Genomic DNA, 12323 nt, shown 5'->3' with positions numbered 1-12323 from the left:
TCCAATCATGAGACGACAATTGGGCGCGGTTGTTTCAGACTGGGTCAAGATCTAAAGATAAGGCTAAATGGTCCAATATGGTGCTAATTCCAATAAGGGTTGTTTACATAGTTGCTAAGTCGTTGAGCAGAAGAAAAAAAAGCACCCATAAACAATTTGGACCCTTTGATTACAATCATAAGCCATACGGCTCACACGCCAAGAAGGCACAACTCTCTTCTCTACATCCACGTGACACTCTAAACAACCTATAAAAGGAGCCACTCACTCCAAAAAAAAAAAAAAAAAAAAAACGATACACATTCATTGAGATAAAAACGTGTGTTTGGATGAATGGTTTAAGAGGGGAAGGGAGGAGAGGGTTTAATTTTCATTTTTAAATTACGGACATTATGAAATGTTTTTGAAAAAGTTAACATATTAACAAAATAAACGATCATATAATACTTCAATCACACTTGATTTATTTTATAAAAACATGTTATATAGTCCGTAATTTAAAAAAGAAAAGTAAACCCTCCCCCTCCAAAACCCTCAATCCAAACACACCCTTACACTTCATTGAAACCTCACTAACTTAAGTGTTGTTATAGTGCATGGGTGGTCTATGTTACAATTTTATAATTCTATGAATCACAAATTTTGTTTAACAACTAGAGATGATCCACAATCAGATGTATGTTCATCACATCTCACACTAAATGAAAAATGAACTCCTCATTGTTTTGGTTCATGAATGAAGACATTTACGCAAATAATTATGTACTGTTTTTTTTTACATGTAAAAATTAAAATAAGTACTATCATTCTAAGATTTTTGGATTTTGGAATATAATTAAATTTAAAGAAGAACAATTGGAGTGAAACGAAAGGGATGCATGTGACATGTCTGTCTATATGAGTGGTTTCAAATACTAAAAATTCCCATTAGTTTTTGTTTTTTTTAGCGCAACTTGTTAAAAAGATTATCATTGCAAACATAATATATCATGAAAAAAAATCTGAGATAAAAACTAAAAACTTAAGAACCAATTGATGCACCCAATCAACAAAGAAATAAATCAAACAAATTTCAATCTCTTGCAAAAACTCAACAATTTTGAGGTTAATATTATGATGGCTACTATTTTTCTCCTTTACATTCATTAGCTCCTATACTATCTATAATCTAAAACATCAAGGTAATTAATAAGAGAACATACATTGAAATCTAAACTCAACTATATATATCACTATGACTAACAAAATCTAAGAATATAAAGCTAAGCAACAGTCAAAAAAATAAAGCTATAGATCAAAACATAGTTGATGCTAGAAGAGCTCCATGTACCACCACCACCACCATTCTCTGCTCAATCCTTTATCCTAGGCTTTAACCTGGTAGACACGTACACAATCTTTGTTATTAACTTGTAGATATAATGGAAAGAACAATGATTAGAGACGCATGAAGAAAGAGGAACATGTTAATTACTTGTTTTGAGTAGGATTTGGTCTGCTAGGTGGTATTCTTTTTAGGCTTGCAGATACTTCTTGAGATGATTTTGATGACCCTTTTTTATGTGAAAGAGATTGGAAAGATGAAAGCATTTTTGAAACATTGGATGAAGATGGGTAAGTTCTAGCTTTTGCAACATTTACCTCAAGGGAAAGGATCAATGTTAGGGCAAAGATCACAACAATGATTAAGGTACACAAGGGTTTCATGTTGGGGTTTTGTTGACTTGGAGAGGGATGTTTTTCACTTGCTTGATCTATGTTTGTAATGATGAGTTATGGGCATATATATTATTAACTCTTTCATATGTGTGTGTCATGGTTTTTTGGACGGAATGTGTGTGTATTGTTTATTACTATGAATGTATAAAATATAAATAGTATCTAGTTGATCATCTTTTATTCATATGTAAAACAAGCTGAGCTTTTGTCTTGTCAGCAGAACGATTAAATTAACTGTGTTATACTATCAATTTAAAGTTATTTTATCAAAAAAAAATAAAAAAAATTAGTATGGTGCACTAAAACTCTCGCATGCGAAGATCCCATCAATTGATGATTTTTTTATTTTTTTTATATATATAAAATATTATTTTTCATACTTGAACTTATGATTTTTCAATCATATCGCAACAACTTTACTGTTTCGTCAAGACTTCCACTATTTAGTTGCATATCACTATATATATATTTTAATTGTAATTAGAAACAATTAGCAAAATGAATTTATAGTCATGTGATTTGATTGACTATATATGCAATAGAAAATTGCATGCATTATAATCAATTACTCGTCTCATAAATACAACTCAAATTGTAAAAAACTACGTATATGAATATGTTACTGTGAAATTAAACCCTCAAATTTTCAATTTTAATTTCAAGTGTGTATGAACTTCTCTAGAAAAAAAAAGTGTGTATAAAACTTTGCCGTTATACTTTTTAAAAAAGAAGAGAAACAAATCTCTTAATTCTATAGTCGACTTATAGATTAAAGTTGTGGAGATTAGCTAGAATCTCATGAATGAGTTACATACTTTTATCTCATATGTTATTATTTACTTACGTTAACAAATGCCCTTAAAACATAAGTTAAGAAGTTAAAAATAGAAATAAATTATATATTTGATGTATAGAAAGTACATTTTTCAAGTTTCAAGATGTTGAATACACAATTCTCAAAATAAACTTTCTTTTTTAAGCTTTTTAACAAGTGATCTTAAAATACTTGTTAATATTTTCCTATAAAATATACTAGGGTTTTGTCCTATAGTTTGGACTAAAAATGTGAAAATTCAACAGAGGATGCATTGCAGGTATGATCATGTGCCAAATCTTTGACTAATTCAGCTTACAAGTCCCAAAGCTAAATCAGCACATGATTAGGTTTACATGGATTTTATTTTTTCTGTGGGCGTCACGTGATGTGGAACGTGATTTATTTACAGTCGGTTGGTTGGCAGCTTTGGATGCTACTATTTCAGAGATTTACAATTGCTTTCAACTGATCATTGTTGATCAAACCAATGTAATGCAAATGACTTTGGTTTAAAAAGACTGCTCAAAAATTAAAATATATAGTAGCTTAGTGATTTGGTGTGATATGAAAATAGTACACACTTTGCTATTGATTCTAAGTTTCTAACAGTTGTCGAATAGAACACATGGGTGGGTGTAATTCAATATGCAGGATATATATATTATTCAAGTATATTGTTAACATTTTCCCTCAAAAAAAAAAAAAGTATATTGTTAACATTTGGGAAAAAAAGAGTATATATTTTTAATACGTGTGATTTTAAGTATAATTTTAATTAAAGTTAAACATTTTTTATGATACTCAGTTATAATTCATTGAGAATATAATTCTTTTACATCAATAATGTATTTTGGTACGTGATATTTTTTTTGTAGGGGCTTGGTACATCATATTGTTCTTCTTTGGTCTATGTTTTTTCTTGCTTTCAATAAAACAATCAAATTAATTACTCCTGCTTGAACAATTTTATTTTGACAAGTAAGACATATAACTTTAATTGTTGTGCATGTGTGAATAGTGGCCAATAAATTTGTGGTGAACCAATCATAAGTTTTTATTTTTTTATTTTTTTTTAAGAACCAATCATAAGGTTATGAAGTTAGCATAATTCTAGTCATTTGTTCTCATTGAATCTAACCTTCTAAAAGTGATAGATTTTAGGCCAATACAATGGTTTGCACAAAACATAATTTCTTTTTGCCCTTTTAAGTGACAAAATCCCAAAGTTTTTTGTTAAAACTTGAATTTTAACTGATGACAAGAAATTATATAAGGTTTTTAGTGTCGTCTTGTCATTATTTTAGAGTAAAAATAGTTAGTTTATATATGTTATAGTCGGGATTTTGTAAAATTTGAATTTTAACCTGATGACAAGAAATTATATAAGGTTTTTAGTGTCGTCTTGTCATCATTTTAGAGTAAAAATAGTTAGTTTATATATGTTATAGTCGGGATTTTGTAAAGTAATAATTCAAAACGCCATGAAAGAGTAGAAATGAAAAAAAAGACTTTGGAACATGCCAAAGTCACTCAAACTAGACAACCTCGTGATCATACTATATTTATTACAATTTTTATCATGTTAATTATTAGGGTATAGTCGTTACATACATTTTGGTGATAAGAAATGTGATAAGGAATAAAGAAAAGCAAAAGGATCAACCTCGTCATCATTTGTGACATGTACTATGAGATGTGTGTCTTAAGTTTAGAGAAAAATTTCAAGTTCATCCTTGTGTCAAATCGTGTCAAGGGCTGCAAGGTTCGCGTCACGATATATAGAAAAATTCAGAAGTGTTAAGTCTCGCCCCAACTTGTGTCGCATGCCAAAAGCCACACGTCACGAGAGTCTGTTATTGAAGGGAGTGCAAATAGAAATGTTTTCAGTTATTAGGGTTATTGGCCCTTATTGGCTTACCCAAATAGCCTAAATAGAATATTAGATTGCTTTAAAATTAAGTCAAGACATGCCTATAAATACAAGAGGCAAGCAACACAAGAATGCATCAATTAGAAGAGAATAGAAGAAACAAAAATTAGGGTTTTGGAGAAACCTCAAGAGGAGGCATATGCGACAAGGAAAGGAGGAAGATCAAAGAAACACCATCATGGTTATGTAAATTATTCTTCTCTATATGGTTACATAATTATAGTTCCTTAATGTTGTTTATTAGTAGTTTTATTTGATGGATGTTTTGTTCTTAGCAATATAGCATAAAGTCATGTTAAAGCACTCAACAATCCATTTCTCATTGTGTCTCATGTGTTCCTTATGTCTTGCATACCACTTTGCATGAAAAACCTTCTTTCCAAGCCATTGAATCGATTCTCACAAACTTGAATCATATCACAAGAAGTCTCTAATTTGGGGTGAATCGTTTCATGAATTTTTGAATCTTTTCACCTCTGAATCGATTCAAATTTGTTTGAATCGTATCAAGGAAACTCTCTGACTTGTGAGTGAATCGATTCAAATTAATTTGAATCGTTTCAATCTTCATCCTGGGCGTCTTGAATCGATTCATTTTTGGTCTGATGCGTATCAATCCTTTATAGCATCTTCATAGCCTTCATGCTTGTCTTTTAGCTGTCTGAATTGATTCACACATTTAGTGAAACGATTCACCATGTTGTTTTTGGCCAAAATTTTGCACTGGCCACCCTTTTCTATATATAGTCACTTCCTCATAACACCCAAACGCTTGAATCATTTGCATATATTCTCTCTATAGTCTCCAAGCCTCATTGTTCATACATTCTTCAAGATTAAACACTTTTTTCTTATAATCACTTTCTTCTTTGAGTCATATATTGCTAAAGTGCTATAGGGATTGTAAGTTGGTTGATTCAAGGAAATTGATTGTGTAAATGAAGGTTCCAATGTGAAGTGAATAGTTTCATTCCACCTCCAAAGGTCTTGGGGGTTCTTTCTTAAGTTCTTGTGTTCAAGGAGATTTAATTTTCATACGGTCGAAGAGTTCGAGTGAAGATTCTATGACATCAAGAAGCACCAATTTCAAAGGTTATTTGAAGATTGGGGGAGTGATTGCATAGGAATTGAAGAACTGGGCTAGTTTCAAGGAATTTTTGTAATCACATTGTATTCAAACATTCAATATTTTATTGGAAGTCCTTGGTGGAGACATTTTCCATCAAGAAGAGTGGAGGTAGCTCGAAGCGAGGACGAAAGAGCAAACCACTATAAATCTTTGTGTCTTCTCTCTTCTCTATCCTTTTAATTTTGATTAATTGCGTATTTGAAGGTTGATAAATTGCTAGTGTAGAAATTAGGTGTGGTCTAGGTTTAAACCTTTATACTTGATATTGTTCTTTGATTTAATTTGTCTCACATTACTATAAGATCACATTTAGTTTCAATTCATTGTCAATTTATCAAACACTTGCACAACATGTGTTCGTTAGCATAATTGATTAATTGTTCTTAGTGTTGGTTTGAGATTGTACTTGTTTTGTAACTTGTGTGAAATTCATTAATATTAGATTGTGTTAGGATTACTTTGAATCTCTCAATTCAAATTAATCTTATCTTTGTGCATAGTCTTATTATATTTGTCATAGTCATCGAACCTTGCATAATCCGACAAGTCATAATTCACCTTTACAAAAAACATTTTCGCTACAAACTCTATAAATTTTTTAAACGCTATTCACCCCGCTCTAGCGAGTATTACCTTGTCATATCGACCAACACTAATTTGTCATTTATTAGATTAAGTTGAGGATCTTCTCTGTAATTGTTCGATTATGTAATTTTAAATTATCCTATGAATATTCAGTGGATTACTTTGCAATCTTATTTGGTTAATCTTGTTGTTAATGCTTTTTATGTTGCTAATGTAACCCTAACTTTGTTCCATAAATCAATTTTAGGTCACAATGATTATTAACCATAATTTTGTTGGCTTCACCTATTTTAACCATTCAATTATTACTTAAATTTAAGACGTAAACTAATAATAATTGTTACTTAATCCTTCAAAGGTTATGACTCACCTAAGACATTAAAGAGTAGTAGCAGTTGAAGAAAGTTAGCGACCAAGACATAGACCTTAAGTATTTTGTTCAAAGGTATTAAAATTAAGAATACAAAGTAAGTAGGGCGATTCTCACAAAGTCATTATTTCCAAAAGTTAGTTGATCTCCAACTCCTAGAAAGAAAAAAAAAAAATATGCTCATGTGGATTACTCAAATTCAAATTTCAAGGGTTGTTTGCTTTATAGTTCAATTGGTTATTCAATTGTTCAAAAAAGAAAGAAAAAGAAAAAGCATTTATACATTAACCATTTGGAAAATCATGATCTTGTTTGAATATCCTACCTTGGAATCCTAACCCATGGCCCCGATACAACCAAATGAAAAGAGCCTTTTGAATCATGCTTGGTTTCATAAGAGATGAGTAGAGATATATATTTATAGTCAAGTTTATGGTAGGACTTAGTATTATTAGATGAACAATTGAGTGAGAAATAAATCATATTGTCCCTATAGGAGAGATCATGTGAGGTGAGTGCCCAATTTCTTGAGAACTTGTGACTCAAGGAACTTAAAACTCTAACTTGAAACTTAGGTTGGTGATCCCTAGTTGTTGACCTTGACCAATACTTGCACACATGTCTTTGATTTCTTGTTCTTTATTTTTATGTAAGCTTTTCCTAATACTTTCTACCTAAGCAATTGGTTGAGGAAAAACAATGGTTCAAGCATGGAGGAGTGTGCTAACATATTTTTATACATATATTTTATTTAATAATTTAATAGATTTTGTTATATTTTCATAATTATATTATTACTTATTGTTTAATTTCCAATAATAGGACATGTTCAAGATAATATGCAAAAAGGATTGGTAAAAGACGATGAGGGTAAAGAGGAAAAAGAAAATAACTCACTGGTTCTTCACTCTCTTTTTAATTTTTATAACATTAAAAACCATTGAATTAATTAGATTAAATGATTGAAATTTAATGTAAGTTTTTTAACTGACACCGTGGATCCTGATATATATATATATATATATATATAAATTGCATTTTTGGTCCCTTAACTATTTAGGTAGTATTGTTTTGGTCCCTTAATTAAAATTCGATTTATTTTGGTCCTTTAACTTCTCTCATCAGTTACACATTTTGTTCCTTTCCATTAGTTTTAATTCAAAAAGATTAGGTTTTCTTCATCTTCTTCTCCTTTTTTTCATCTTCATATCATCTCCATCAACCTTCAACAACAAGAATCCCATAAAAATTCCAGAAGAAAATGAAGAAAACCTAACGTTTTTGAATTAAAACTAACGGAAATGATCAAAATAAATTGAATTTTAATTAAGGGGCTAAAAATGCAATTTAGCCATATATATATATATATATATATATATATATGGGTTTTGCTAGAAGACACCTTTTATGAAGGTGTCTTTTAGTAAAGTTATAACTAAAAAGTGGAAATCACACCTTGAGGTATGGGTTGCTAAAAGACACCTTCATGATATATATATATATATATATATATATATATATATATAATATTATTACTTATTGTTTAATTTCCAATAATAGGACATGTTCAAGATAATATGCAGAAATGATTGGTAATAAACAATTTGGGTCAAAAGGAAAAAGAAAATAACTCACCGTGTTCCTCACTCTCTTTTTAATATTTAGAACATTAAAAACCATTGAATTAATTAGATTGAATGGTTGAAATTTAATGTAAGTTTTTTAACTGACACAATGATTTTTGTCATGCATACAGAGCATATGGGTAAATCAAAAAATGATAAAAATAGAAAAATTTCTACAATCTTTAAAGTTTTAAATTTTTAAATGATTATTCCGGGTGTCTTTAAAATATTTCAAAAGTTCATTAACAAAAATTTATAATTTTTTTTGGTCAATTGTTTTTAATTCTAGATGAATTAAATATGAGAATCTGAACTTAAAAATTAAATTTTGAGTTCAATCTATATGGTGGAAATTTTAATTTTTTTTTTAAGAAGTTAAACTAGCACCATTCTAAATTGGCATTGAAGAAAATTAAACCTTAGACCTTGAGAGTAACACATTTTAAGGTGTCAAACCAACACCAAAACAACATGAAATTTATTTGTAGAGACGATAAAGTATCAAATTTTTTATGAGAACAAAAATCGGTAAATACGTATGACATTCTTTTTGACAAAACAAAATGATATTCATTCATTTCAAATTGATAGAGTATATCATTCAACATCACACTATCCAAGTTAAAAACATACAATACCAAAATGCCTATAAATAATATGATAAAATTAAGGTGATCCGAGTATCCAATATTTCAATATGAACCAAATGAACACCGCAACAAGACAATAAAATCAAACAACGCTGCATAAGACGATAAATAAAATAGCACTGCATTGAGATGACAAAATTATGAAGAAAAAACTTGATCTATGTGAAAATAGCTTATTTAGATTGAAATATAAAGAGAAAAAAAGATGAAACTAGAGTGATTTTGGGTAAAAAATTAACTCAAGACCACCGATTCAATGAAGAAAATGGAAGAAACAACATATGGAGAGAAAATTAAGGACATCGTCAGCTGGTTGGGTTGGAGAAGGTGAAGCTATAAATCATTTTTTTTTAATCCATACATATTTCATCTATTGAATCAACAATACAAATTCGTTAGCATAAGAGCACCTTGATGAGATAGTAAATAATCTCTTACTCCCTCCGTCCAAATTTACAAGAAAAAAACATCAATTCACACTTATTAGGAAGACTAAAATATACTCCTTCCGTCCCTGTATGTAAGCACTCATTGCATTTTTCACATTTCTTAAGAAAAGTTGTTAGTGTAATTAATGTGTATATTTTGTGTGTTAATATCACTAAATTGTTCTTTGTCTGTATGTGTGTTAAATTTAAGGCTAAAATATGGTTTTAGTCCCTGCAAATATGACTCGTTTTGGTTTTAGTCCCTGGTAAAACAAAATTTTGTTTTTGGTCCCTGCAAAATTTTTTGTTTTTGAAAATAGTCCCTTACCCCAATTTTGTGATGATTTGCATACGTGGCACATTATAACTGAACCAATTTTCTAGTTTTTGGTCCCTGTAAAATATTTTGTTTTTAAAAAAGGTCCCTTTACCAGGGGTATGCTTAGAAATTTTGCAGGGACTAAAACCATATTTTATTTTTGGTCCCTTTTTCAAAAACAAAAATTTTGCAGGGACCAAAAACAAATTTTTTTTTACCAGGGACTAAAACCAAAACAAGGCATATTTGCAGGGACTAAAACCATATTTTAGCCTAAATTTAACTTTTCAAGTTTCAAGACAAGTTAGTAGTATTAATTATTAGGGGTATGCTTAGAAAAAATAATAATAAATGCATGGTTTATATTTAAAGACACATTTTTGGTCGTTTTGATATAGAGACGGAGGGAGTAGTAATTTGGGGTATAACTTTTTGTATTCTTCCTGGAATAAGTTTTATGGAAAGATGTAAATACATTTCTCATTGGTCAATGATTATGGAGAAAATAAAAAGGAAAATAACTTGAATGTAATTTGCATTTAATTTTACTTTTAAAAAGTTGATTTTTTGAAGAAAAAAAATAGTAATACCATGAAAGTTGGTATTTCTCATTTATATTTTAGGACAAAGAAAATGAGATTCAAAGGAAAAACAACTTGAATATAATTTGCATTTTATTTTACTTTTGAAAAGATGATTTGTTTAAAAAAAACATAATAATAAGATAAAAGTTGATCTTTCTTACTTTTAGATTAGAAAAGAAAATGATTTTTTTTTTTATGATCTAGAAGGGAGAGAGTTTCTGGCCCGAGTTCAGCCCCGAAACCCGATTCATAGAACAAAAACAATACAAATTCCTTAAACTAGTAAAATAGTGACACGTGTAACCTAAAAGACAAAAGCATGTGAGGTAAAAAGACAAAAACGATGGCGCGGAATGGTTCATTGAATAGGAGAGAGTTAACTCCTAGCCCTAACTTTCCTATTAAAAAAAACTCTGAACCCTAACTCTCAAAAAAAAGAAAAAACACTCCTAACTCTAACTCTGAAAATTCAAAACAGCATCTCACTCAATCTTGGCTCTTTGGTTTTCTTCTTCAAACGCGTAGGTATACTTCTCTTATCTTTTTTGTCTATGTTTTATGTATGTTTATAGTCTATCATTTTCTTTGGTCGCATTCGTTTTTTCTATGCTTTTCCTCTTAATCGGTTGTTAGTAGTCTATCATTTTCGTTGGTCGCGTTCGTTTTTCTATGCTTTTCCTCTTAATCGATTGTTAGTAGTCTATCATTTTCGTTGGTCGCGTTCGTTTTTTCTATGCTTTTCCTCTTAATCGATTGTTAGTAGTCTATCATTTTCTTTCGTCGCGCTCGTTTTTTCTACGCTTTTCCTCTTAATCGATTGTATTGTAGCAAGTAATACGATTGTCTCGTGTTCTCCCGATGCCAATTTAGGTAGGTTATTTAGCTAATTCAAAAACAAAAAACATTGAGTACGTGAATTGATTATGATACTCGTTCCTGGTGTTCTTTGATGCATTGCATGACTTGTGAAATTTTGTGTTCATATAAAATCAATAATATTTTTTTTTTGGTTGTGAAGCTCAACCGATTTGAGGTTAAAGATAAGGAGGTGAGAAAAAACTAATCAAACAATTAACTAGTAACATTTGCCATTAAAAAAGATATGTGAAATCAAATTTTGACGCGCTTACAAAAATTTAATTAAAAAAAATTAGGGTTCGGAACGGAATCGATGATTAATTGATGTTGGGAGCTATATTAAACCAGTTTGATATTTCCTGGATGTAACCTAACCTACTTCCTTTTGTATTAGTTTAATTGGCTTAGGTTCTATGAAGCACGGATACGGATACGGACGCCGGACACGACACAGACACTGACACAACTAATAATTTGAGAAATACACATAATTTAGTGTCGTTATATGTGTCGGTGTCGTGTCGGACACGACATGTGTCTAACACCGGGACACACCTAATCCGAGGAGTGTCTGTGCTTCATAGTTTAGGTTGCATTCATGAATCTAACCTAAACTGTTTTTTGTTTCTAATATATTATGTAATTGTTATGTTTGATGAATGCCATGAGTCCCTTGTTTTACTTTAGCAATTATCAATGTTGTTGTTTCTCTTCAATATCATAACATGCTCTCCTTTTTGGCTGAGGGTATTGCTGAATTGCATTGAAACTGTTATACAGGTTTCTAGAGTTCATAGCATAACATGCTCTCCTTTTTTCTTTTCCTTTTTAATTATTTTATGACAATATTTTATGGACTTTTTCAGGTCAATTTTGAGTATAAACTTCTCAAACAAAATGCAACGTGATAAGCAGGAAGCCAACATTCCAACCGAGAGATGGAAAATCAAAGAGAACCGGAAAAAGACTGTGAAGAAAATGTAAGAAACATGCCTACAGAAAAATACGATTTAAATTGCATATTCTCTTTTAACTTATCAAAGACCTATGTATCATGTTGTTTATAATATCCAGTTGTGTAACAGATTGTGTTAAGCATAAGTTCAAATGTTAAAATCTGTTTTCTCTCAACTCTTTTTGGAAGTTAACTTTATCTTATGATAATAAACTGACATTCTCCTTATATTGCAAAGAATATAAGAATGTCATTGTTGATCATTTTGATAAATTATAACATTTTGCATTGTGATGCTCTTCACTATTCTGACTTGATCTACCATCTGTTTAAATGTAATATAATCGACGCAGC

General features: G+C 30.1%; 1 long non-coding RNA gene across 1 annotated transcript; it reads right to left on the bottom strand.

Annotated features, from left to right (window-relative positions):
* Positions 1-1080: 1080 nt before the first annotated feature.
* On the bottom strand, positions 1081-1820 carry LOC25501136 (uncharacterized). Its single transcript, XR_003008098.2, has 2 exons — positions 1475-1820; positions 1081-1377 (listed from the first exon to the last, which is right to left on the bottom strand). It is a non-coding gene; the product is annotated as an uncharacterized lncRNA (long non-coding RNA).
* Between the last annotated feature and the right edge of the window lie 10503 nt (positions 1821-12323).

The sequence above is a fragment of the Medicago truncatula genome, chromosome 8 (assembly GCF_003473485.1).
Source record: "Medicago truncatula cultivar Jemalong A17 chromosome 8, MtrunA17r5.0-ANR, whole genome shotgun sequence".
Lineage (NCBI taxonomy): Eukaryota > Viridiplantae > Streptophyta > Magnoliopsida > Fabales > Fabaceae > Medicago > Medicago truncatula.
Note: the sequence above shows the minus strand (reverse complement) of the source record. Positions and strands in the feature narration are given on the sequence as shown.